Below are 27,525 nucleotides of genomic sequence, written 5' to 3' on the forward strand. Positions count from 1 at the left end.
AATAAATCAAGATCGCAACAAGTAAACAATACGTGAGGAACAGAAATCACATTGAACGTGATGATACCGTTCCACATGTTCATTAGACATATGCAAAATAAACATATAATAAAGCCATATGAAAATCAAAAATAAACCACTCACACTACCCCTGTTTATCACGTCACAGATGGGAATAATATACATCTACATACATAGAGTTAAGATATGTGAAGCAAAAACGGCAATGATGTTTATCAAAGCGTTATATGTCCAAAATGCCAGCAAAAGATGGTTACAAGCGCTTGGAATTCATAAATGTGGTACAAAAGTTAATTTTACATCGCAATAGCATTTATGAAAGAGCTATTCATCAGAAATGCCATGAAAACACACGAGACACTTAGAATTAATTCAACATCGCAATAATGTTTATGAAAGAATTCTATAAAATGGATACGAAAGGGATGTCAATTAAACGTTTCGTCATGCAAAAGAATAAATTTTCCTGTGACATACGTCGTTGTACTGATACGTGCCATGTCAAATAGGACGGGATGGCCATCACCTTAACGTCTTTGCCAACAGTGCACTATGGCCCTCCTCAGCGAATTTGGTTCTTGTGGTTTGACACTTACAAAAATAAGATCGGTACAGAACTCACAATCATTATGTATAATGTACGCATCACTAATCTTTGGGAGGCCTCCTTCAAATTTACTAGGTGCGTAGTGTCAGTTGTGCGAGCCAATTGAATGGACTCGAATGTCAATAACACAGAAGCAAATGTTGCGTGTACCTAAATTTGTACATTCGAGTGATTTTAACCTACCCTGAAATTCTAACAAGTAAAATAACCCAAACAAGCTTCAATTCACCTTTCGTGCACTACTTTGCAAAGATAAAAGTCTCCTCCGCCAGCAGCAAGGAACCTTTGGTGCGCTTTTGTAAGGTGAAACAGAAATTTCATCAAATACTGGTGCCCATTTGGTTTTTACCCTTCACGCTAGCGTCAGTACATTGAGCACCTCGGATGGTAATACATTAAAACATGGAGCTGTTACTCTTCAGTAAAGTTAAGTATATAACAAATTAACAAACAGAAATAAAATACATGGAAACGGCAATGACTTTGCGTGAGCTGCATCCCGCGCTGTGTAAAGTATCATACTGTCGAATGCGAGCGGCTCCTCTCAGCCTCGTATTGAGACGGCGCATGAAACCCAGGCACCCACACACATGCAACCGTCATATCACTTCTCCACCTTCGCACCAAGTGTCTCACAGTCCAGGCAAGCACAAAAAAATGACTCTGAGCACTATGGGACTTAACATCTATGGTCATCAGTCCCCTAGAACTTAGAACTACTGAAACCTAACTAACCTAAGGACATCACATAACACCCAGTCATCACGAGGCAGGGAAAATCACTGACCCCGCCGGGAATCGAACCCGGGGACCCGGGCGCGGGAAGCGAGAACGCTACCGCACGACTACGAGCTGCGGACAGGCAAGCACTAAAATGACTCTCTGAACACAATAAATACGAGTAGGTACTATTTACTGCAACAAAAAATCTATTCACTAAATACAACGTTTTGTTCACGATCATCTAAATGTTCGATAGTGCCACTGCTGTCCACTACTCTCAGACTGCGGGCGTTAAATGTCCCAACCACGCGCTCGTCGTCATAGACTGCGTAGGCATTCGGTGCTATTACCTGTCGCACCGAGTATGGGACCTCGCACAGGTGGAAGAACTTAAGTAACCTTTTCCTTTCGGCATCCGACGCCTGTGCATTCTTACGAGGACTCGGTCCCTCATCTCGTTAGGCCCCCTCCTTTCTCCAGGCTATCCTTCGACTCTTTTCGTCGCCTTCTGCGTCACGAACACTCGGGCTTGGTTCACGAGTTGCTGGTGCCTCCCACCCTCTCCTCCCGTCGGAGGTTTGACAATCGGGTGAGAGACGGACTTCTTTGGTTTCAGGAACTGTATGTCTGTTGGTCTGTATCCCGCACTGCAATGCATGGCTTCGTTGAAGTTCCTCTCTATCTTTGATGGGTACTAGTCCCAGACATTGTGTCTGTCAGAAACTAATATTCGAAACAACACTCCCAGTTTGCCCATGTATCCTGCGGGACTGGTTTGAGGGTTTCTGAGTTGAACGTCACTTTGATCCCTTTCTTTTCTAATCCTAATTCTTATATAGCTTTTCGTTGTGGTGCAGTTTGTGGCGTAAAGCCCGACGTGCTTCGTAAATACGTCAACGACAACGAAAATAAACTGCTGGCCAAACTGTCCCTTCGAAAGAGGACCGTAATGATCAACACACACCAGGTGATTTGGTGCTTCTGGTGTCGTGCATTTCACCCCGCACAACCGCATGTGGATGTTTTACACCGTGGCACATGTTGCATTTCCTATCTCTGCAACCATCCGCTTGAGTGCGACAAGTTGTCACGCCTTGGCGATTGTCGCAAACAACTTCGTTTCTCCACAGTGGTCATGGTGCTGATGATAGCTCTTGATAATATTCCAAAAGTGAATCAGTAATTCAAATTTTCCACCTTTGTTTCTCACACTCCGCCGATAACAGACCTTCCGCTCGACCGTGCACTTCTCCACCAACGCCGTATATCAGAAAGTGCTTTACTTTCCGGACTTCAGGCTGCTGGTCTTGTCCTGCGATTAATTCCCTCCTGTACTGTCGGATGCACGCCTGGTCCCATTGTTGTACCATTGTCATTGTAACCTCATTACTTTCTCGCTCGACATTCTCGTTGCCGTCCTACAGCGAAGGAGTTAGGCTAACCAGTCACGAAATTTACTGTGTTTGCCCCGACAATAACCTATTCCCAGATCGAATTCATGAACTGCTAGAACCTAACGCATCACTATGTTACTCCTATATCTGACCCGTTCTTAGGAACGTGAGAACATTTTTATTAAAACGAGTTTTCCGGCCGAGCAGCTAACTCCTAATCAGAATGAAATTTTCACTCTACAGCGGAGTGTGAGCTGTTATGAAACTTCCTGGCAGATTAAAACTGTGCGCCGGACCGAGACTCGAACACGGGACCTTTGATTTTCGCAGACAAGTGCTCTAATATCTTAACTACCCCAGCACTACTCAAGAGCCGTCCTCAGAGCTTTACTTCCGCCAATACCTCGTCTCCTGCCTTCCAAACTTCACAGAAGCTCTCCTGCAAGACTTGCAGAACGAGAATTCCTGGAAGACTCCCAAGTTCGAGTCTGGGTCCGGTACACAGTTTTAATCTGCCGGGAAGTTTCATAACGCCTAATTAGTTTTGTCGCAAAGACAAGGCCAGCATTTCTAGTTCGTTAGTGAAATATTGTGTCTCTACGTTCTGTAGCTTCCTGCTACATGTGACCACAATGTGCACATCCCCATCCTCATCTTCCTATTGCAGACATAACCCAATGGCTTGTGCACTTGGGTTTGTTAAGAGTTGGAAAGGTGCCGGGAAGTCAGGATGGGCTAAACAAATACTGTCATGCAACGCAATCTTAACCTTCTGGAACGTATTTTCCTCCGAGTTTCCCCAGCTTCATTTGTTTCCATTCTTCGACAGCAGGTATAGAGGACTCAACATCTCCGCGAAGTTGACAATGTGCCCCCTGTAAAATGAAATAAGCCCCAAAAACTGTCTGTCATCCTACCCTATTCCGACCATATGATGCTTGTCAAAACATGTAACCAATGGGACTTTAAATCGTATTATTCCTTCTTCCCTTTTCCTGATGTTCTCCTTATCCTTGGTGTTATCTACTTTAACGCAAAGGACATCACCAGATGTAGGTAAGACTATAAGCAAAAATTATTGTAAAGTAGTCCTGTTACAAGATTCAAAAGAAGGAATGATTTCAATAAAATTATTTTGAATACTTTGACTTCGTCTTTTTGTACCACTGAAAAAGCTAAAGAGACTGATCGATGAGAGGATACGGAATAAAAACGGTCTAATGATCTTATGTCGAAAAATGCGTGGTTTCCAGGCTAGAGTCCATACATTCATTCATACTTCGTTACAGAGACTGCGGTCTAATACGCACTGTACCATGCAGCAACAGATAAAGTATGCAAGATTTCCTCCTAGAAGCTGGTACTATTCCTCATACGTCATGCCCTAGCGCCCTCTCCTGTCACAGTGATTGTTGATGTTGTGTCCGATTCACTTCTCTTGCTGCCTCACCTTGTAGTGGATGTGATACAGCGTTGTACACAATGGTTTCGTATTCGAATCGAGAGCTAGCCGACATGGTGTTTACTTACGGAAAGGCAAATGGCAACGGTGGCGGGCAGCAAGGTAGTGTCAGAAGACCTATCCCTGCCGACAACAACCATAGCATTCAGGGTTTGCAACAGCATTTCGCCGTTTGTCTGAGACAGTGTCGTTCCAGGAAGCAGGAAATCATGAAGGACGTACACGAAATGTTCGGACACCAGACTTGGAAGAAAATGTAGTTACACTGTGGAAGGCGACCGCCGTGTCAGTACCAGCCAGTTGGCCCTCCAGCACAGGATAAGCAGACCACCGTGTGGAGCATTCTCCATGACAGTTGTTACTACTCTTATCACTTACAAAGTGTTCAGGTCTTACTAGCCACAGACTTTCCACATTGGAAGCCGTTCTTTCACTGGCTTCTTCATCAGACATCCACGATTCCTGGATTTGTGTCATCCATTCTATTCACTGATGAGGCCACCTTTACGCTGTGTGGTATCTCCAACTTTCATGACAATCACATGTGGGATAATATGCAGAACTCCCATGGTATGGTGACAGCGAATCATTAGCATCGGTGCAGCCGGAATGTGTGCGCCGGGCTAATTGGCGACCGTATTTTGGGACCAGTCTTCCTTCCACGACGCCTAACTGGTCGGAACCATCGGCATTTCTGGCAGGTGATCTTTCCTCACCTGCTGGAGGAAGTGCCACAGATGATTCGAATGATTATATGAGTGCTATATGATGGTGCTCCAGACTGCTTCACCATTAATGACCGGTCTCATCTCGGTCATGTCTTCCCTGGACGATGGATTGGACGAGGGAGCTCAGTTGCATGTTCGTTCATCGGATTGTAGCCCGTGCTATTTCTGGTTATGAGGCCATCTCAAAAGTATCGTGTATGCAGAGACCATTCTAGACGTGGTGACGCTAGAGCAGGGTATTCATGTTGCCTTTGACACTGTTCGCATGCAGCCTGGCCGATGTGAACGTGTGAGACAGAACGTGCTACGGCGCATATCCGTATTCTCAAGGCACATAGAAAACATTTTCAACACTTACTGTAACTGTGGCTGCATGCTACAGCGCATATTAGACCGCAGTGTCTGTAACAATGTATGACTGAATTAATGGTCTTTAGCATGGAGACCATGTATTTCCGGACATAAGTTCATTAGACATTTTTTGTTCCGTATCCTCTGAAGATCCACCCTAGAATTTGTACACGGTGGAAAAAATCAACCTGTATATATCGAAACCAACATTCCAGTCTTGTTCAGGTCGGCATTGCAAAGACGGGTGACACACCGCTTCGGTTCAATACTTGTGTTTAGTGTTACAAAACGAGACAGTCCAATACCCAAAAAAAATTTCATTCAAAATAAACACTGGTAATGACAGTTTACTCCATTAAACAGGTAACAATTTTGTTTCGTATCAACTTGATATTTAATAATTTAGCAAGCTCAGAGGAACTGAACGAAGAGAGATTAATTGGGTTGTCATAAGGCACTGTCTTAAGAAGGAAAAAGAAGACGTATCAAAAATGGCTACATACTAGAACTCAGGTAGACAGAGAAAGTTATGTTGAAGAAAGAAACAAAGCCAAACAGATAATTGCAGCATCCAAGAAGAAATCTTGGGAATACTTTGGAAACAGGTTGGAGACTTTGGGTCAAGCTGGTGGAAAACCATTCTGCAGTGTAATTAGCAGTCTGCGAAACGGAGGTAAGAAGGAAATGACAAGTATTTGGGACAGGCCGGAAAATATTTTGAAGAATTGCTCAATGTAGGCGAAAATACGATCAGTAATGTTTCAGATTTCGATGTACAATAGGATAGGAATGATGATAGAAATAGGATCACATTTGAGGAAATGGAGTAAATCGTCAATAGACTGCAGTGCAGTAAAGCGGCTGGGGTGGATGAAATTAAGTCGGAATTTAATACAGTGGAATGTTAGGTCTTAAATGGCTACACAGGATAATTGAAATGGCGTGGGAGTCGGGACAGGTTCCAGCAGACTGGACGAAAGCAGTAATTAATTAATGAGCATATGGCATTAGTTGCCGGGAGACCCCTCGCGGGGCGGTTCGGCCGCCGCTCCACAAGTTCTTTAACGCCACTACGGCGACTTGCGAGTGAATGAGGATGAAATGAGATGAAAGACACACAACACCCAGCCTTCTCGAGGCAGAGAAAATCCCTGCCCCCGCCGGGAATCGAACCCGGGACCCTGTGCGCGGGAAGCGAGAACACTGCCGCAAGACCACGAGCCGCGGTCGACGAAAGTAGACATCACACCAATCTTTAAACATGGAAACAGAGAAGATCGTAACAACTACAGAGGTATCTCTTTAATCAGCGTTGTGGGTAAAATCTTCTCAGGTATTGTTGAAAGGAAAGAGCGAGTATTAGTTGAGGACAAATAGGATGAAAATCAGTGTGGGTTTAGGCCTCTTAGAGGTTGTCAGGACCAAATCTTTAGCTTACGGCAAATAATGAAGAAGTGTTACTAGTGGAACAGGGAATTGTATCTATGCTTTATAGATCTAGAAAAGGCATATGACCGGGTTCCTAGGAGGAAGTTATTGTCTGTTCTACGAGAATATGGAATAGGAGGCAAACTTTTGCAAGCAATTAAAGGTCTTCACATAGATAGTCAGGCAGCAGTTAGAGTTGACAGTAAATTGAGTTCATGGTTCAGAGTTGTTTCAGGGGTAAGACAAGGCTGCAACCTGTCTCCACTGTTGTTCATATTATTTATGGATCAAATGTTGAAAACAATAGACTGACTGGGTGAGATTAAGATGTGTGAATACAAAATAAGCAGTCTCGCATATGCGGATGACTTAATTGTGATGGCAGATTCGATTGAAAGTTTGCAAAGTAATATTTCAGAGCTAGATCAGAAAAGTAAGGACTATGGTATGAAGATTAGCATCTTCAAAACGAAAGTAATGTCAGTGGGAAAGAGATATAAACGGATCGAGTGCCAAATAGGAGGAACAAAGTTAGAACATGTGGAAGTTTCAAGTACTTAATGCATATTCTCACAGGATGGCAACATAGTGAAAGAACTGGAAGTGAGGTGTAGCAAAGCTAATGCAGTGAGCGCTCAGCTACGATCTACTCTCTTCTGCAAGAAGGAAGTCAGTACCAAGACTAAGTTATCTGTACACCGTTCAATCTTTCGACCAACTTTGTTGTATGGGAGCGAAGGCTGGGTAGATTCAGGTTACCATATCAATAAGGTTGAGGTTACGGTTATGAAAGTAACTAGGATGATTGCAAGTACTGGTATATGGGAACAATGGCAGGAGGGTGTCCACAATGAGGAAATCAAAGAAAAATTTTGAATGAACTCTATAGATGTAGCAGTCAGGGCGAACAGGCTCAGAAGGTGGGGTCATGTTACACGCATGGGAGAAGCAAGGTTACCCAAGAGACTCATGGGTTCAGCAGGAGGAGGAGTCGGGGTAGACCAAGGAGAAGGTACCTGGATTCGGTTAAGAATGATTTTGAAGTAACAGGCTTAACATCAGAAGACGCACCAATGTTAGTATTGAATAGGGGATCATGGAGGAATTTTATTAGGGGGACTGTGCTCCAGACTGAACGCTGAAAGGCATAATCAGTCTTAAATGATGACGATCATGATGATAAGACACTGTCTTTTACAGTCACCCACGTCGTTCTAGCGTGATGTTATTCATGCGATAGATTTCCGAGACGAGAAACAACATTAAAATATATGGATGACAGAGAAGTGTATGCCAAAGCATTATTCAATATGAACTGATCACTTTCGTTTTATCTATCGACCATCTTCAGTTAGACTCCCATGTTAAGGTCATCTTCATTCTCCATAATCAGAGCTATATCATCTGCATATAAAATTACAATTATTCTAGTATCACGATCTAAAAGAACTCCATTTACGTTCGATATCTTCCATTTACTGATACCTTCATCAATACATACAGTGAAGAGTGTTGTAGAAATACTCTTCCTGGTCGCACCCCTTTGTCTGTGTTCGTTGGTTTTGTTGTTATAGTTCCAATATCTGTGCTTAACAATTTCGGTGTTTGTGCATGGCTTCTTAAAGAATTATGATGTGAGACGAATAACATCGTTGAGGTATGATATCTCCTAGCATTTCTCTATTCACCTTATCGAGTGCTCTCTAAATCCAGAAAAGAAAGATGGGTTTTCCTATTGGATTCTCGCCTCTTTCCTGCAACTTGTTCCAGTGTAAAGGCTTTGTCAACAGTTGGTTATTTGCACGAGTAAGTGCTTCCAGATTACATATGATAGATTTGACTCCACTGCAATGAACCACGTCATCGGTGACAGCAACAGGCCCGAAGGATACTACAGAAATCTTTTCTGTAGGTATGAGGAAGAATTCTGTTTCATAGTAAATATGGTATCGGATGTCGGGTATCACCGATAAATCAAGGCAGCTCATGTTGCAACTTCAGTTGAACCTATAGAGGTAGATGCAATCTATATTTTTTTATGGAAAGGGGATTAAGATTTAATGTATCGCGAATAAATCTGTCATTAGAAACGGCGCACAAGCTCGGATTGAAATGCGAATGAAATGGACCGTGTCCCATTTGAAGGACCATCTCGTCATTTGACTCAAGTGATTCAAGGAAATGACGGGAAACCTATATCTGGATGATCGAATCACCATATTCCCGACTGCAGGTCAAGTGATTACCATTGCACCACTTCGCCTGGTCATTTCGCATACTTTCCATCTGGCTGTAAGCTCTGAAAAACGTGATACTTACTGTCACTCTAACAATCTGTGCCAATATTTTCCATATTATTGTGGCAAATTTATCCCATTATTTAACAGAAAAAATAAAAAATGGTGATTAATATGTTGGAATGACTTTTTGTCATCACCGTTTCATTGTGGAATGGATCCATTTAAGTCGTCAATTCTTTACAAAGAACCCATACTAACCTGTGAGTAGCACAGAGTTCCTTGCGCGATAATTAACACTTAATTTGATAAAGACGTTCACTTAAACATAATCCCAGTTGAAAGTTTTCTATCACAATTTTCAGCTTCCATGTTATCATGTCCTTTTCGTCTGTTTCATTGGCAGGACACTTAGAAGATGCAACAAGTCCTCTGTGGGATCCTTACCAGGTGGGATTGCCGGAGTACATCGAAAGGGTGCAAAAAAGGGCAGCTCGTTTTGTATTGTCACGTAATAGGGGAGAGAGTGTGGCAGATATGATGCGCGATTTGGGATGGAAGTCATTAAAGCAAACACGTTTTTCGTCGCGGCGAGATCTATTTGCGAAATTTCAGTCACCAACTTTCTCTTCCGTATGCGAAAATATTTTGTTGAGCCCAACCTACATAGGTAGGAATGATCATCAAAATAAAATAAGAGAAATCAGAGCTCGAACAGAAAGGTTTAGTTGTTCGCTTTTTCCGCGCGCTGTTCGGGAGTGGAATGGTGTGGAGATAGTATGATTGTGGTTCGATGAACCCTCTGCCAAGCAATTAAATGAGAACTGCAGAGTTATCTTGTAGATGTAGATGTTTCTCACAAACGGTCTTTGCTGTGACTCCTGGCTCAACTGCGCTGGTTTGTCTTAATTACGGTGACTCATCCAGTGAGAAGTGGAGGCGTCTGAGGAAACTGCATAGTTTTTGGTTTCCAACATGAAGAAAAATTATATTCTGATCTCGTTTCTGCTCCATTTGGTCCTCTTGTGTGCTACAACAGCCGATCTGAACTATACTAAGAAGGAAAGAGACGGATTCATGACTGCAACTTGGGTTCGATTGTGTGAGGTTCTGCAGTAATGTGAACTGCGAAGAGCATTTCTCTGCAGACGAGCGTTGGAAAACACGGTAATATTTTCTGTAGTTGCATGCTTAGTGAGCCGTATTGAGGCGAGGGCTTTTTGTTTGTACTGAGGCATTAATGGTAACAAAGTGGAACTTGTAATTTTTAATCGGTGTGGGGTTGTTCTCGTTTTCTCTGTGCACCCACCAGGGTACCCGAGAGCGTTAACGCACTGCTTCATGGACTCGGGTAGGCGCGCCAGCCACGGATGAAATCCGCCCGGCGAATTAACGACGAGGACCGGTATGCCAGCGACGCTGGATGTGGTTTTTAGGCGGTTTTCCACATCCGCTAGGTGAATACCGGGCTGGTCCCCACGTTCTGCCTCAGTTACACGTCTCGCAGACATTTGCAACACGATCGCACTATTCCATGGCTTACACTAGACGCAGACAGCTGGGGTACACTTATTCTGCCTGGGGCGGGGGTTCATGGTGGTGGCAGAAAGGGCATTTCTACAGCTAATACTGCCACATCAATAGTAACAAGGCCGACACCTGATTTACACGAGAATAGGGCCTCCAGTGAAAGAAAGAATGTTCTCGTTTTCTCTGTACTATGTATTTGGTTCGTAACTGAGCTAAGTAAAAACGTTCCTCATTCATCTAACTTTCTTTGCACTTTAGTTGGTTTCATGAATATTTTGTAACAGTGTCTTTTGTAACTGTGGCTTAGCTGTCACGTGGCATTTGTAATATTAATTATTGTGTTTCATGTAAATGAAATGTATCCTTAGCGTTTCAGTCAGTATCAAACAATAGGAAACCTGTTGCATTCATTCATATACTGTCCTCTCATTAAACTGAAAGTGCATATTTGTATGTTGATTGTTGTCAAGGTGCTGAATAACCATGGCCTTGTGCATTATTCATTCATAGGATCTTAATGTAGTCGTTTGTCACTCTTTCCAGTGAGAACTTATTTTCAAATGGTGCAGACATTTAGGTAGGATGAGTTGACTTACAACGTTTTTAGTAGATTTCTTCCAGGTTCTGGTAGGTAGGATGCAGAGATCTTCGAACCAATTATTGCTATACCAGGTTCCATGCAACGTTCAACTAAAAATCTTTATTACTATGTGCTTGATAGGAAAGTGTTCTGAATCACATTCTTGAACCAAGCACGCCCAAATCACATGTTTTGCGTATAAGGCAGTAAACAGGAAACTTTTGTATGATCATGTGTTAGTTTTTTCGATAGGAAACTTATTGTACAGAATTCAAAAATGTAAATGACTGATATAACCATCGTGCGAGATAAGAGCGTCTGTGTTAACTTATTCCAAAATGAGAACAGCCTGCGTTATAATAGTATTTTTATGGGTCAATATTCATGGAGAAAAGAGAGCATTTACATCAGCATGATTTTCTGCAAGATTTCGCTGTCTTCTAAGATCAGTTCTAAAACGCAGGCAGTTTACACATTATATTGTGAAAGTTAAAATCTACAGGTTCATAGTTTATTAAAAATATTGATGCGTTTTCCACATTTGATATCAAGTCGGAGACCAGATGCTTCTTGCAAGAACATATGGAAAGCTTAAACAGATTAGAAGACAGACCCATGCATTTCCCAATAATTGTCTTTTAACGGTCACAGAAATAAAAATTACATGTTACATGTTACTTTACCACAGAAATGTATCACAAGCGATCAGAGTCCCTTTATTCCAGGCTAAAACACTACTGTAGAGTATTTAGACTGGAAATTCTAAAGTGATACAGAGCAACTATAAGCCAAAGACAGAAAGCTTATGAGACACATCTTGAGCCCAACATAAAAAATAGGAGAGTACAGAAGAAGATATAATCGTGAGATATGTTCGTATGTGGAGGGATAGACAGACGTCATTCGGAAAAGAAAGAAATATTTGTTTGGTCAACTGTCACAATGATATCATAGAGCTTCACCAGTCCAATCTTTTACGTCACGAATGAGGCAACCATAGGAGTTTGGCTCAGTGAACTTAAAAATGAATGGCAAAAGCCTGGGGTTTCACGTGATACCATCAGATCGATCGTCTAAACAAGAATGATTTGTAGAGTTTCTAGCCCCCACTGAGGCGGAGTGGTTCACATTTGGGTGAAACATAAAACTAAAATAGTTACTCTGTAGGCCGCGGCCTTCTAAGTGTCCATCCTTTCGTGATAAGGAGTGTGTTAGTAATGACTACCAGTTGTAACAGCAAAATAAACAGTTTTCTGAGGAAGAAGGGGAGAAAAGAACAGCTTTCTTTTGAACTATGACAATACTGCAGAAATTTGCATAATCTAACACAACAGCATAATTTCTTCGTGCTCTCATGAGCACAACTACTTCACTTTTACACCCGTATTTGTAATATGTTTGATAAATACCCTCACTGCTTATAATTATGTGTATGAGCGTGCTGATTTGCTGCTTGTGAAATATTTAGTGGACTCTGCCGCGTATATTTAATGATAAATGTTTTATACTCTACAGGACGGATATGTAGCCTTAGTGCATTCCACTGCTCAAACGTCTTTCAAGTGTCGCTGTCGTTTTTCTCCGCCAGAGGCGGTGTACCGTTTTGTAGCCGGCAGTCAGCGTTTTATAGCTACCACGCACTGGGTTCCGCTGTGTGGTATTGGAATGAAACGTCCATAATAAATAAAGATAAGCTGTTATGAACGCCAGCAGCAATACCGATCGTGCCACAGTTGGATGCTGTAAGCTAGCTGAGTTTTTCTGAATTCGTTCACCCTATTCTCTTGTTGGTGTATTTCATAAAAGCGGCTTTTAAAGCTATTGCTGGCCGTCACAGCTGCAGACTGCAGGGTATTTGGAGGTAGAGAAAGGTGCTCTGGAAGCCTATCTTCTTAGAGATAAATGATTTCACTTTCATGAAGCAATGTGTTTGGCTAGAATACGACATAACAGATGGTACTGCTATGACTAAATACCTTCGTGAGCCAAAATTTGTAATACCTTTCAATATACCGGAATAAACAGGAAAGATAAAGAGACCACTTCTTCATAAACTCTGCGCACATATATTACATTCCAGTTGTGCAACTCGTAGTGAGATGAGACAGTATAAACAGTTCCATGACGTCAGCATATCCATTCACCTGATGCAGAATTTATGTCTAACGTCAGGCTACAGCAGCTGCAAGTCGTTTTGTTGGACTTTGGTGAATTAACATTCGATCGCTCGCGCTTGTGAAAAAAGATAGCTTTCATAGTTTCAGTGAAATATTTCAATACGTTTTAAAGATACTGGAGTGTTGACCAGCAATGCTTTCTTTGATGTCTCTACCCGTAGTCAACGCGTCTTTCGTTGCTCAAATCACAATTAAAGTTAGCTATGAAACGTCCCCTAGGAAATTAAAAATTACTGTGCTGGTAAACCTCTTACGTTATTTGATTTTCAAACAGTTGAGCAAAACTTAACATACTCAGACATTTCTCTCTTTACTTAATCTCATCATCACTAAACGAACACAATATTTTTTTAGAGCATCTCAGTCTGACTTTCAATAATCCCTACAAACAATGGCCCTGAATAACAATAACCTATACCTTTCATGAATCACTTCCCTCATAAAAATCTTCGTTACTCAGACTACTGCAATACAGCGAGCGCCAATACTGCCAGCTAAATAAAAGACTCTAACTACTGAAGGGACTAACTACTGATAGGCATAGTTAGCAAATGAAAGTTTTGACAGAGAACAAACAATGCATTTACCTTAATAATGTTCAAAAGTCATCATATACATATATAAATTCATGACATCCATCTTTACAAATTTCCTTTTTCTGGCGGACACACGTCCAGATCGTGCTCACATAATAATCTCTCAAAACTCTGGAATCTCTCTCTCTACACCCACCACTGCTGGCGGCTCACCTCCAACTGCACAACGCTGCGTGCTGTTCTCATACAACTGCCCAACACCACGAGGTGCATTCAAGTTCTAAGGCCTCCGATTTTTTTTCTCTGGACTGGAATGAGATAGAAACATGTGCATTGTTTTAAAATGAGGCCGCGTTCATTGTCAATATGTCTCAGAGATGGCATCACCGTACGGCAGATGGAATTTTACCGCCAGCGGCGAGAATGAGAACTGTTTTAAATACTTAAAATGGCGACGTTTTCCTTACTTGCACAGTGTGCAATCATTCGTTTTCTGATTTTGCGTGGTGTGAAACCAATTGAAATTCATCGTCAGTTGAAGGAGACATGTGGTGGTGGAGTTATGGATGTGTCGAAAGTGCATTCGTGTGTGCGACAGTTTAATGAAGGCAGAACACCATGTGACAACAAACCGAAACAACCTCGGGCTCGCACAAGCCGGTCTGACGACATGATCGAGAAAGTGAAGAGAATTGTTTTGGGGGATCGCCAAATGACTGTTGAACAGATCGCCTCCAGAGTTGGCATTTCTGTGGGTTCTGTGCACACAATCCTGCATGACGACCTGAAAATGCGAAAAGTGTCATCCAGGTGGGTGCCACGAATGCTGACGGACGACCACATGGTTGCCCGTGTGGCATATTGCCAAGCAATGTTGACGCGCAACGACAGCATGAATGGGACATTCTTTTCGTCGGTTGTGACAATGGATGAGACGTGGATGCCATTTTTCAATCCAGAAACAAAGCGCCAGTCAGCTCAATGGAAGCACACAGATTCACCGCCACCAAAAAAATTTCGGGTAACCGCCAGTGCTGAAAAAATGATGGTGTCCATGTTCTGGGACAGCGAGGGCGTAATGCTTACCCATTGCGTTCCAAAGGGCACTACGGTAACAGGTGCATCCTACGAAAATGTTTTGAAGAACAAATTCCTTCCTGCACTGCAACAAAAACGGGCGGGAAGGGCTGCGTGTGTGCTGTTTCACCAAGACAATGCACCCGCACTTCGAGCTAACGTTACGCAACAGTTTCTTCGTGATAACTTTGAAGTGATTCCTCATGCTCCCTACTCACCTGACCTGGCTCCTAGTGACTTTTGGCTTTTTCCAACAATGAAAGACACTCTCCGTGGTCGCACATTCATCAGCCGTGCTGCTATTGCCTCAGCGATTTTCCAGTGGTCAAAACAGACTCCTAAAGAAGCCTTTGCCGCTGCCATGGAATTATGGCGTCAGCGTTGTGAAAAATGCGTACGTCTGCATGGCGATTACATCGAGAAGTAACGCCAGTTTCATCGATTTCGGGTGAGTAGTTAATTAGAAAAAAAATCAGAGGCCTTAGAACTTGAATGCACCTCGTACAATAGCGAATATTCCAACAATACTAACCAGCCACAGACTGCACACAGCACAGTTAGTGATTTTCATACAGAGCGCTACGTGGCGTTACCAACATATAAACCTAAACAGCCTACTTGCAGCTATAGATGTGGCTTTGAAGCAGTTGGCATTGTTAGATTTCTTCCCACACGGGAGTCTTACGTAACAACATGTCCTGCATTCCTGAAATCCTATCTTGCTTCACTCATAATCTGTCCCTTTGTGCTAGTAACATGCGACTGGGTTAATTTTTTCTACGTATATAACATGATTTTAAGTAAAGTATGTACCTTTATCCGTTTTTACGTATTGAATGAAGCAGTTGCGTACACCTAGTGCGTGACAAGTTCTGTCAGATTCGAAATTATACAGAATTTTAGAGGAAAAAAAGCATGTTACGGAATTGCTGTTTATGTTCCCAGAGGGAACGTTAGACGCGAAAATCCATACGGAGGGCTTGTCTTCACGAGTCAAAGGCTATCAAGGAAGTCTTCCAGCTGCTCATCGCACACTGCGAACTGTCGTTTCCGACTGCGAAATGTTTGGGAATCAACGCCACAGGGGAAGGTGAGGTTTCGTTGACGCCATTTGTGGCCGGCCGGAGTGGCCGTGCGGTTCTAACCGCTACAGTCTGGAACCGCGAGACAACTACGGTCGCAGGTTCGAATCCTGCCTCGGTCATGGATGTGTGTGATGTCCTTAGGTTAGTTAGGTTTAAGTAGTTCTATGTTCTAGGGGACTGATGTCCTCAGAAGTTGAGTCCCATAGTGTTCAGATCCATTTGAACCATTTTTTGAACGCCATTTGTGCCTCGGACACTCTTCAGGTAAGCACGTGATTTCAACGATGGGAGTCGCAATTCTAACGTGCATCGCAGAGGTGTCAAAAGAAGGGGTTGAAGGTGCGCAAGAGCGGCTGTGACAACCATGCCCGAGGCAGGATTCGAGCCTGCGACCGTAGCGGTCTCGCGGTTCCAAACTGTTGCGCCTAGAACCGCACGGCCATTCCGGCCGGCGACAGTTGTAGAGGTTTAATTTTTTTACAAAACAGTATTTGCTCGAAGAAATCAAGGAACTAAAATGGAATGGTCACATAAAGAGAACGAGTCACATAGGTGAACAAGATAGTGGCAGACACAAGAAAGGAAACGACGACTGAATTCACGATAATACTGGATAACGCACGTGACATGCGCTAAAATATTTGAGCACCCTTTCTAACGCGTGTTGGTACACCTTTGGAACGCAATGTACAAGGAATTCTGCATGTCCTTCTTAGGTTTCCGGATATATTTGGCACCAGATTTCGATGTACAGGTCACGTAGTTCCCCGTAAATTACGTGTCGTCGCCCGATAACCTCTCAGATGCGTCCCTCTGAGTTCATATCCGGCGAATGATCCCCACCGCATAGTACTGCCCCCACCAACCTGTGTCCGTGGCGTCGTATACATCTGTGGCAGCCGTTCGCCTGGTTGACACCATATCCTGAAACAACTGTCGACGTGGTGTAACAAGAGACGTGATTCATCCTATTAGTCGATACATTTTCAATTTTCAACGGTCCAATCTCGACAATTTACATCGTAAATGACACAGTCTTCGGGTCAGCAAGAGAACACATACGGTGTCTATGCTGTCGAGCTCCACGCTCAAGAATCTGCATCTACATTTATACTTCGCAAGCCACCCAACGGTGTGTGGCGGAGGGCACTTTACGTGCCACTGTCATTACCTCCCTTTTCTGTTCCAGTCGCGTGTGGTTCGCGGGAAGAACGATTGTCTGAAACCCGTTATGTTGCGCTGAATGGCCTACTCTGGAACACTTGAGTCACTGCGAGCGTTTCACTCTACCGTCAGATCTGCGAGAGATCGTTGCCCATGCTGCTTTACAGAGCAGGCTACCCTTCGACCTCCATGTTTTTTATAAGACTTGGACGTTCAGAATAACTACCCATTCGTATCTGCTCCAGTTACAAATTTTTCTTACCAAGTCACGTGCCTGCAACGCCACCAGGCGTCATTCAATCTAGCGGTGCGCAGCGGTGTAATGTTTTGTTGCATTAGTGTATCTGTAATGTGAGAAAGAGGACTGTAAGGACAGGAAAGAAATTATACTTTATTTTAAATGAATACAAATACAAACTTATTTAATTGGGGATTAAATCGCTGTTACGGCACAGAATAACAAGGCACAGAAATTAGAAAAAAAAATTACTGCAACTCACAGTTCCACAGCAAACTCAAGTCATGCCAGATACGGAGCGGAAGCAGGAACCGAACCAGTATGTCACAAGTCGGACGTCGGACGGGTGTTTCACGCATTACGACACTGTCTTCCAAGTGAAGACGACCATTCAAAAAAAAAAAAAAAAAAAAAAAAAAAAAAAAAAAAAAAAAAAAAAAAAAAAAAAGGGGGGGGGGGGCTATGACAGGAAACTAAAGGATGCAAGACAAGCATTTTCGTTAACTCGTAAGACATGTTGCCACACACCCTATCTCTTTCGCAAGAGCACATAGCAAAGACCTCACTCAGCAGTTAACGCCTGTTAAGGTAAAATGTCAGAATAAGGTGGACACATGCGGTCATTACGAACCGAGCCTTGCTTGCATCAGAGCCTCATGCTAGTTACCTCTAAGTACACCAACACTCCAGCTCTTCTCATGAGCTAAACACTGGGGTCGATGGCATTTACGATTCCATAATTACGATACTGCAGCGAATCTACGTCGTAGGCGCTCCAGCACTGTATATGAACCAGCTGAAGGTGTACTCAAGATTAAAGCTTTCACCTGATGAACATTGTGCTGCTTGCCGCCAACCATCTGCCAATACCCGACTTCAAACGGAAGCCAACATCAGGACCTCGTGGGGTCCACGTTTCCGTTCAACACTCAAGAAACTTCGGATGGAGAAAACGAGGAGGGGTGGGACGGAGATCAACCAACCGCATGACTACGGACGCCAGGCACGTCGCGGATCGGTCATCAAAGGTCATCGTAGAATTCGGACTGGGACCGAGTACATTCTGCAGCCGGTGCGAGAATCACTTCGCTCTGGGCAGTTGCCACTTCGCTCGCCGGCTAATATCGCTCGCCGACAACTTGTAAAAACTGAAAATAAGAGATTGAACTCTAATAATGTTTTACGAGAGTCAAAGACAGTTCAAAGGTCCCTAGCAGCTATTCTGACCTATCGCAGGCGTGTCACCGCTCGGCCGTCTGTATAGCCACCACAGACGCACTAGGACAACAAGTATCAGTTGATCTATTTTCCAGAAGTAAAATTTGTTTGGTGTTCATTAGTTACCTAAAAAATCTTGGTTCAGAATAGCTTTAAACATAACAGGTATAAAGAACAAAAATACGGTAACAAAATAAGTATACACAACTATTTTACATTTAAACTCTTTCCAAGAAATCCCAGTCTTTCGGATGCTAAATTGCGTAAATCTTTTCATTTATGAGTATCTGCCACTCAGAATCCATCCAGGCTTTCCAAATATCTATTTCACATTTCAAATCATATCCGTGACTATAATTTTTCCCCTCTTTGCTATTCCTGAACGCCTTGTGATATTGAAGTAGGAGAGAGCCGGAAAAAATGGTCATGGCGAGCAGAGCAGCCATTGGGGCCACGAGACCTCAACATATCCTCCCCGCAGGGCCCAGTCACTAAGTGAAGCCCTTCTAGTCAACTGTGTCGCTTCTCGGAAGTATGTGATCATTCTGTGTATCTGATGTTAAGCGATGTATTTATTGTTGGCAGATAATGTCACTTAGATATTTTTAATCAAACTGTTTTGAAAGTGTCATATCTTGACTACATAATACTATTTAAGCTACTGAAAGTTAGGTCATGCTGGTACAGGGAATACAGCTTTTGTATAATGGCGCCAACCCACGTAAGGTGTCCATCTCGGCAGTGGTTTCTGGTCACTTTGTGTAGGGGGAAAATGTACAAGTAGTGGCTGGAAGAAGAGCCCCATGTCGATACATAAAGCAAGTCCTCATAAGAAACCAAGAAGCGACAGGTAATGAAAGAGAAGAAACATCAAGTAAAACAAGGGAAAACGGGAAGCCGCCGACGAGAAGAAAGACAGTAAAAAGAAACTTGTGAAGAGCAACCGTAGAAGAACTCTATTTAACAACAACAATGAAGGTACAGAGTGCATATACCGCCAAAAAAATTTCAAATTCAGGGTGATAAGAGCAGTGGATTAGGTACCAGTTGAGCTCCCTCTAGGCACACGAACTCTGTACAGGAGTTGAAGAACAAAATTTGCGTTTTATTTGTGAAACATCTAATTCGAATAATTTTTCACAATGAAATATATTTAGTTCTTTGGTAAAAAAGTTATTTACCCTTTGCTTTTGGGTTTAAAGCTAAGAGACCACTTTGGCTGCTCATATCAGGCTAAGTGGTCATTTTATCATTTTGTCAAAACTGAATTGTTTCAAGTACTTAATTTGACCCTAAGGTGATTAAACTATTCTGTATTATACTTCAGTATTTGAAGGTTATAATCACTGATTTCTATTCATTTTCGTCTATAGCTGCTGGGTTGAAAAAATTGGAAAACCTTGGCCTGGCCACTGTCTCGATCCTTCCCTACATCAAGTGATCCATAACATTATCACATGGAGTCAGTAGCTGTTTTATAAGCATAAAATACGCCAACGATTTTGTGTCCCCAATATGACGGCCGAACATACACTGACAGGAGTTTCCTGCCTGACCAACGAAAATTACGTTTTTAATAATAAACTGAAGCATCATCGTAAATTTGTTATCAGAAAAACTTCACGAATGGTGGCTAAATGTTAAATCAGGTAACTCTCAATTGCCTTTGGCATTTACGATGTGACAGTGTGCGGATTACAAAGAACCGTGTATCCACCATTCATGGTTTCTTCGCATAATTTTTCATTCTGCATAACAGGTCTTAGCAGCGTCCTCCCATTATGAGAATGCTGTTCAACAACAATAAATGGTGCAGTTAATAAGGATCCTCGGCTCGCCTTATTCCCGCTCTAAACATCCCGCCACACGAGGAGTTTTACAACACCATTTGCAGGTAATGACAGAGGCAGGGAGAAACTTAAGTAGTCAATTTCGCAGTGGAAGTAGCGCTTATCCAGTGTATAGTGCATCTGTTAAAGATTATTCACAGCAGTGACCGAAACTTTGGTTAGCCTTAAGTTACGTGGTAGCCAATTCAGAACAATTTTGTGGAAAACTTCTCCGGATTATAAACCTGCACATATACGAATTTTTACATAAAACAAACATAACATGAATAACTAAAAAGCTCCACAACAGAACTATAAGTGTACGCTATATTAATACTGAAGTAGCTACGTGCTGGTATGAGCACATTGCTTACCAGCTCTATTTTTTCCCTTATCATACTCACATATAACCACTAAATTTTACCTGTTGCGTAACTTTTAATGCTCTATGGTGAATACGTATAATAATGGCTGTCACCGGTACAGAAATATTTTAATTTTCTGCTAACAATAATTTCAAAATCGGTGTATAAAACTAACACTTTTACGTTAAAATAGCAAAATCAATTAAACAATAAGCTGTAAAATTATGAATAAAAACTTGAAGACCTACAAAATTCTATATTAGCGTCAACATTTAGTACAGAGTATTACTGGTTTTCTAAGGTAGCCAATGTTCAACAATAACTGTGCACCAGTATGCATTCGCTATTATACCAGTCCTCTAAAAACACTGTTGAAGATAACACCTACTTCCTGTGACGGGTCAGAAGGTGGCCACAAGGGGCTGCGTTCTACATATGGTATCGATCGACGGAGGGCATCGCCATTTCGTGTTAAACTGTCTCGTAAACTTCCAGAAGAAAGCGATCGGTTTCCTGCTCTGCTGCAATGACATTTTAAGTATGTCAATCTAACTAAAATAATCGACACGTTGCATAACAGTGACTTACTGTTTTGTTAATATTAGAAAAAGCAGAACAGCTAATGCGCTTATCTTTTTTTAATTCAGCTAGTGCCTAGCCATTATCAATGCACTATTTTCTAGTCTCGATGCATGTCAGTTACCTGTTGTCGGGGCTTATTTTATTTTGATTACTTGCACTCTATCAATAAGAGAACGTCTGTTGAGTTTGTGCAAGAATGCATCAATTTCTTGTAACTCCCTGGTTTTTCGTATAATCTGTCTTATGGTTCATCTGTAGCTATCCAAACAGTATCGTCCTATACATAGTACTGAGTTGCACACTGCAAGTGTAGCTGTTTATACATTTACGCTGTGTCGAGGTTTTACAAATTGTGTAATGGTGGTTTACGGCTCTATTTTTCGATGTGAGAAGTGTACTGACCCAGTGTACATTAAGTGGTAACACTGTAACTGTTAAATAGTCCACATGACTAGAAATTTTGGCGCACTTTGCGGCAGATCTCTACTTAATTATATTCTAAAAAATTGATAGATATGTTACAAACTAAACGGTGGCCAATATTGTTACAAACTGAACAAATATTTCTCTAGATCTCAATGGTAAACATGCATAGACCGATCTAATCTGAGAGCTGTCATGCATTATGTACAGTTTTAATAGGAACGAGCAGAATGGCCATTTATTTGTTTATACCTTATTGCCAACAGGAAGACCAGTATGTACATTCTCTGAAGCTCTTATTGTAACTAGTTGATGAGACTGAATTTGGTGAATTATGCCGTCGAAATATCCATGATAATCCCATGGTGCAATTAGGTATAGAAGTGTTTTCTTCATGTTATAAGGATATTCTTGAAGTAGTTGGAACAACTATAGTAATTACCTGTAAATATGAATAACGCTTGCTGATCATACAGAAGTGAAATTATGTTAGTGGATAATGTTGGATCCCGCCTACTCGTCGAATATGGAGCGTCTAGGAAACCTGCTTCGCGAATCCCTAGACAACAATTCAAGCAATCTGTGTTAATGAAGTTTATTGCAAAAGGAAATGATGTGTGAAAAACATATGTGAAGCAAAGGGCGACAGGCAAATAACAGATCTCTTCAATACACACCAGGTGGGGCGGCGCTTATGTCCTCTTCGTGTAGAGCGCGCTGCCGTCGCTTTGTCGTCCTGGAGAGAGGTCACTCAGCGTCCAATCGGCTGACGTTTAAAAGTCACAGCCCTCTCTGCTGTAACGTTCCTGACCGGCGTGCCGGCCCTTTACTTTACACCAGAACAAGTAGTATGAATGCTAAGACTAACTTCTGAATGTTCATCGCCAAAGTTCTCGTTTATCCCTATTGGCGACTGTTGTCAGCCGAAGTTTATCAGCGATGCTGCTTATTCCACAGCTTCGTAATGCTGAAAAGAATTTCAGCCTTGGGACAGCGATACCGCGAACATCAAAGTAGCGGAGTGAAATAGCGGAGTAAAATCAGTGGCAGATGTGATTTGCAATGCAGATAAGCAGACGCCATCAGTTGAATTTCATCATAACTTTTTAATTTACAGCATCCATTTACTACCACCAGTTTCCAAGAATCACCCTCTGGCGTTTCGTTATCACTCCCAGTAAAGACAGTTTCAGTACTGGAGCGAGGTGCGGAGAATAAGTATGAGCAAAATTAAAATAACCCTCCACTGAAGGTTGGCTTGTTTTTGAATGTCACAAACGTCGAAACAATTATTAACAAGATAAAATTGGAACGAGTGGATACTGAATAAATAATCTGTGCATTTTTAAACTGTGACAGGTTATATCAAATATGGGATTAGGTAAAAATAAGCCTTTGCTCTTTATCATGCAACACAATAAATCCATAAGTAATCGAATGTGGGAATGTATTAAATACAACTCTAATACAACAAAAAGCAGCTGTTCAATAAAAATTTACTTGGTGGTGATTACACTACACAGCACATTTAAAGGATCACTTACCAGAAACCCCGTAATCGTTTCCCCTTCGTTACGGCATACTGGCTAGCAAGTGCTAGACCAGCACGGATTCTCTCTGTATACGTAATTTTTGGAAAGTATTCAACAAAGGCTTATAGGTGGCACCGAAGGTATTGCCGAACTGGATACTCTTGAAGGGACCCATTTCTGTGTGAAAGTCTTAGCCCACGGAAATCACGTCATAGGAGGGCGCAAAGCTGGGAGGCTGGAAAAGCACAAGCAAACTTTGCTGCTTCGGGTCACGTTCAGACTTCGTCGAATGGTTTTAAACGACTCCTAGTGATTCCATCCTGTACACGAAAATAAAAATTTAGATCACACTACGCTCCAAAGTGGTGCGACCATGTACAGTGGGGTTGTAGAACCAGAATGCCCTTATAGAAGGGAGCAGTCGTCCGGGGTGCTGACACACAAAGTCGAAACGTTTCCAAGAAGGTCCCCCTGTTGCTCATCACACAGCGAACTGTCGTTTTCGACCGCGAAATGTATGGCCATCAACGTCCCAAGGGAGGGGCTGTTTCATTGACGCCCATTATGCCGCCTCCTGAGGCCTTGTCGTGCCAATTTTGATCTGTGATGTGCCTGAAATCTTTCCCTCGGCCACCCATAAGAAAACCGCGGTTCTGACCTCCATCACGGAGGTGACCGAAGAAGTAGCGAAATGTTGGTGAGAGGGGTTCAACAACCTTCTCATCACGGGACACGTCCACTGTGACATTGAGCGTAATTTTGACGAAATTTGGCCCCAGTGCGACAACAGAAACCCACTTTAAACCTCACTCAAACTTGTGAGCTGTGACCTTTTCCTCACATATGTTGACACCTTCCTGTTTGAGGCATCGCCGAGCCCGAGGGTGAGGTCGAAGGACGTCATGCTTTTTCGCCATTACAGAGGAAAGCTGTAGGCACCTTTGAGCAAAATTTCCAACTTGTACATTGTAATGGGATAAAGTTATGGAGTTTCGAAAAAATGAGTGTGTCATGAAGTGTAGTTTACGCATCGTTATCATCAACTCGCAAACTCTGTAACTGAAACTGCTTTACACTGAGGGAACAAAAGGCAGACGATAGCCATATGCACATATACAGATGGAGGTGGTACCGGGTACATAAGGTATAAAAGGCCCTTGCATTGCCAGAGCTGTCATTTGCTGTCGGGTAATTCAAGTGGAAAGGTTTCCGACATGATTATGGCCGCACGATGGAAAGACTTTTGATTGCGAAATGGTAGTTGGAAATAGACACATGGGACATTCCATTTCGTAAATCGTAATGAATTCAAATTCCATTGCCCACATTGTCAAAAGTGTGCCAAGAATACCAAATTTCAGGCATTAATTCTCACCACGGATAACGCAGTGGCCAACTGACTTTACTTAGCGACCGAGAGCACTGGCGTTTGCGTAGAGTTGTCAGAGCTAAGGGGTTAACAACAGTGGGTAAAATAAGCGCAGAAACAAATGTGGGACTACGACGAACGTATCCGCTAGGACAGTGCGGAGAAATTTGTCGTTAATTATCTATGGCTGCGGATGATCGACGCGAGTGCCTTAGTTAACGGCGCGACATAACCTGCAGCGCATCTCCTGAGCTCGTGGCGACATCGACTGGACCCTGTACGACTAGAAAACCATGGCCTGGTCAGGTGAGTCCCGATTGCACTCGGAAAATGTTGATGGTAGGGTTCGAGTGTGGCACATACCCCAAGAAGCCGTGGCTCCAAGTTGTCGACAAGTCACTGTGCACGCTGGTGTAGGTTCCGTAATGATGTGGGCTTTGTTTACGTGGTATGGACTGGGTCCTATGGTCAAACAGAACCGATTATTGACTGGAAATGGTTATTTTAGGCTACTTGGAAACTATCTGCAGCCATTCATAGATTTCATGTTCACAAACAACTGTGGAATTTTTATGGATGGCAATGCGCCATGTGACTAGGCCACAATTGTTCTTGACTGGTTTGCAGAACATTCTGGATAGTTCGAGCGAATGATGTGGCCATCCAGATAGCCCGGCATGAATCCCATCTAATTTTTATGGGACGTCATGGAGAGGCCATTTCGGTCACAAAATCCTGCACCGAAAACACTTTCAAAATTATGGACCGCTATAGAGGCAGCATGGCAGTATGTCTGCAGGGAACTTCCAGCGTCTTGTTGACTCTATGTCACGTCGAGGTGCTGCACTACGCCGCGTAAGAAGGCCAGGCTCGATATTAGGAGGTATCCCATGACTTTTGTCACCTCATTGTATGTTAACGACATAGCGACGCTGCATCCAGCAGGTTACTATTTAACAGCAGATATCTGTGGTATCAAAATTCCTTTAATGTGCTGCAACGTCAGCCTCAGAAAGGCATTTACAACCACCCATGGGGTTTGGTATAAATCTGTAGCTGTATGCTGTAAAAGTAATAACGCAGGACCTTGCAACACATTGATCTACCAATAGTGCTCCACGAGATTAGTATATACTTTAGCATAAGCCGTGTTTCCACAACCAACTACGTGACGAGAGAGCCTAGTGACGATGGAACCTAACTCCTGTCATGGCACCCTGTCCGGAATGAGTCTCTAGGCTCCCAGCTGTTAAAAGCATTACATCGGTGCCGGGCATTCGACGAGCATACTCTCAGCGCCAGTCACTGGTCAAATTTTGCTGCTAGGCTACTACAACCTCACCGGGGAGCATTGTCAACTAGACGAAGCCGCCGTTCTACGAGCCGTCAGCTAGACCTGAAGGTTCTTGGCTTCAAACTTGATCTGCCGACGTGAGGGCGCCCAAACTTCAACCAACCTCCGAGGGTCCTGGTTTCAACTCGGTTTGCCAGCACGTTCCTGCTAGCCGCTCCAGGGCGCATGCAGTGCACTCTTGCCCATTCAGAAAGCTCGCTGTGCTGCGGAACTGATAACCGACATGCATCAAGTTAGGGTACCATCATCGCATTTCGGAAATCTTTAGTGAATTCAATGTACCGAGATCCACTGTGTCAAGATTGTGCGGAGAATACCAAATAGTAGGCTTTACCTCTCACCACGGATTGCGCAATAGCCGACAGCTTTCACTTAACGACAGAGAGCAGCGGCGTTGCAGTAGAGTTGTCAGTGCTAGCTGACGAGCAACACTGTGTGAAATAAACGCCGGGAGAGCGGTGTGCTGACTACATGCGCCTCCACATATGCACCCTGTTAAGGCTATCAGCTAACAAGGCGGACGGTCGGTATTGTTGGGCCTTGCAAGGCCTGTTCGCACGGAGTAGCTAGCTGAGTATAGTAGACTAGTGTGGAGGGTTTTCAAGTGGCTTGTATGCTGTTACTGTTCTTTTAAAACATTTTATTCACAACTCCTGAAAAAATATCACGAACTTAACTCACAATGAAATGGAACCGAAGAGCGTTGGCAAGAATAAGCTCATATTTCACGAACCGTCTGATGAGGCAAGGAAAAAAGGACAGGTTCTTTTTCTAGTAATGACGATACATCGTGGCATTGTGACCCTGTTCACTTCATTCAGTGTCATTGTTCGCGGTTAATCGTCCTGATGCGAGACGCCTCTAACACAGTAGTAACGCAACAACGCCCAGTCAAACTTCAAATTCAAAGAAAATATCGCGAAAAAAATAGGCAAAGAAGAAAGATGAAACAGTGAGAAAGAGTGAAGAAATCGATCTGCTATTTAAAATCAAATACGGCCAGCTAGACCCAGTTCAACCTCGAGTCTAGAAACATCCGAGTTTAATAAAGTGGAGCATCATTAAGTGGCGAACAGTATCGAAAACTGTGCATCGTGTGGTTTATCTGGGTCAGAAGTTTGCGATATTAGAACGATAATAATGGCACAGGAAAAATCATTTCAGTTGACCTAAATGACGTACATGAAGTGAATGATAATAGTGAATCATGTAACGACCCTATGGCCTGGAAAATAAATGGACTCCCATCGCGGCAATATCACTGAACGAGGTCATGTGGCAGAGAATATGGACTGTGGTTTCGGTATTTCATGGAGGCACTCTACTGACTTTCCGAGACATTTAAATAAAGGTTTGTTTTCAGAATCGTGAGGAATGACGAGAAATAATAAATACTATTTTTTATATAGTCTCAAAGCAAGGGTGATCTATTTTGTATGACATGTTTATTGTTTAATGGAACATCACCAGTTGCAAAACATAAAGACTGATTTAATGACTGTAGAAATTTCCTAC

The sequence above is a fragment of the Schistocerca serialis genome, chromosome 5, assembly GCF_023864345.2.
Source record: "Schistocerca serialis cubense isolate TAMUIC-IGC-003099 chromosome 5, iqSchSeri2.2, whole genome shotgun sequence".
NCBI classification, from domain to species: Eukaryota; Metazoa; Arthropoda; class Insecta; order Orthoptera; family Acrididae; genus Schistocerca; species Schistocerca serialis.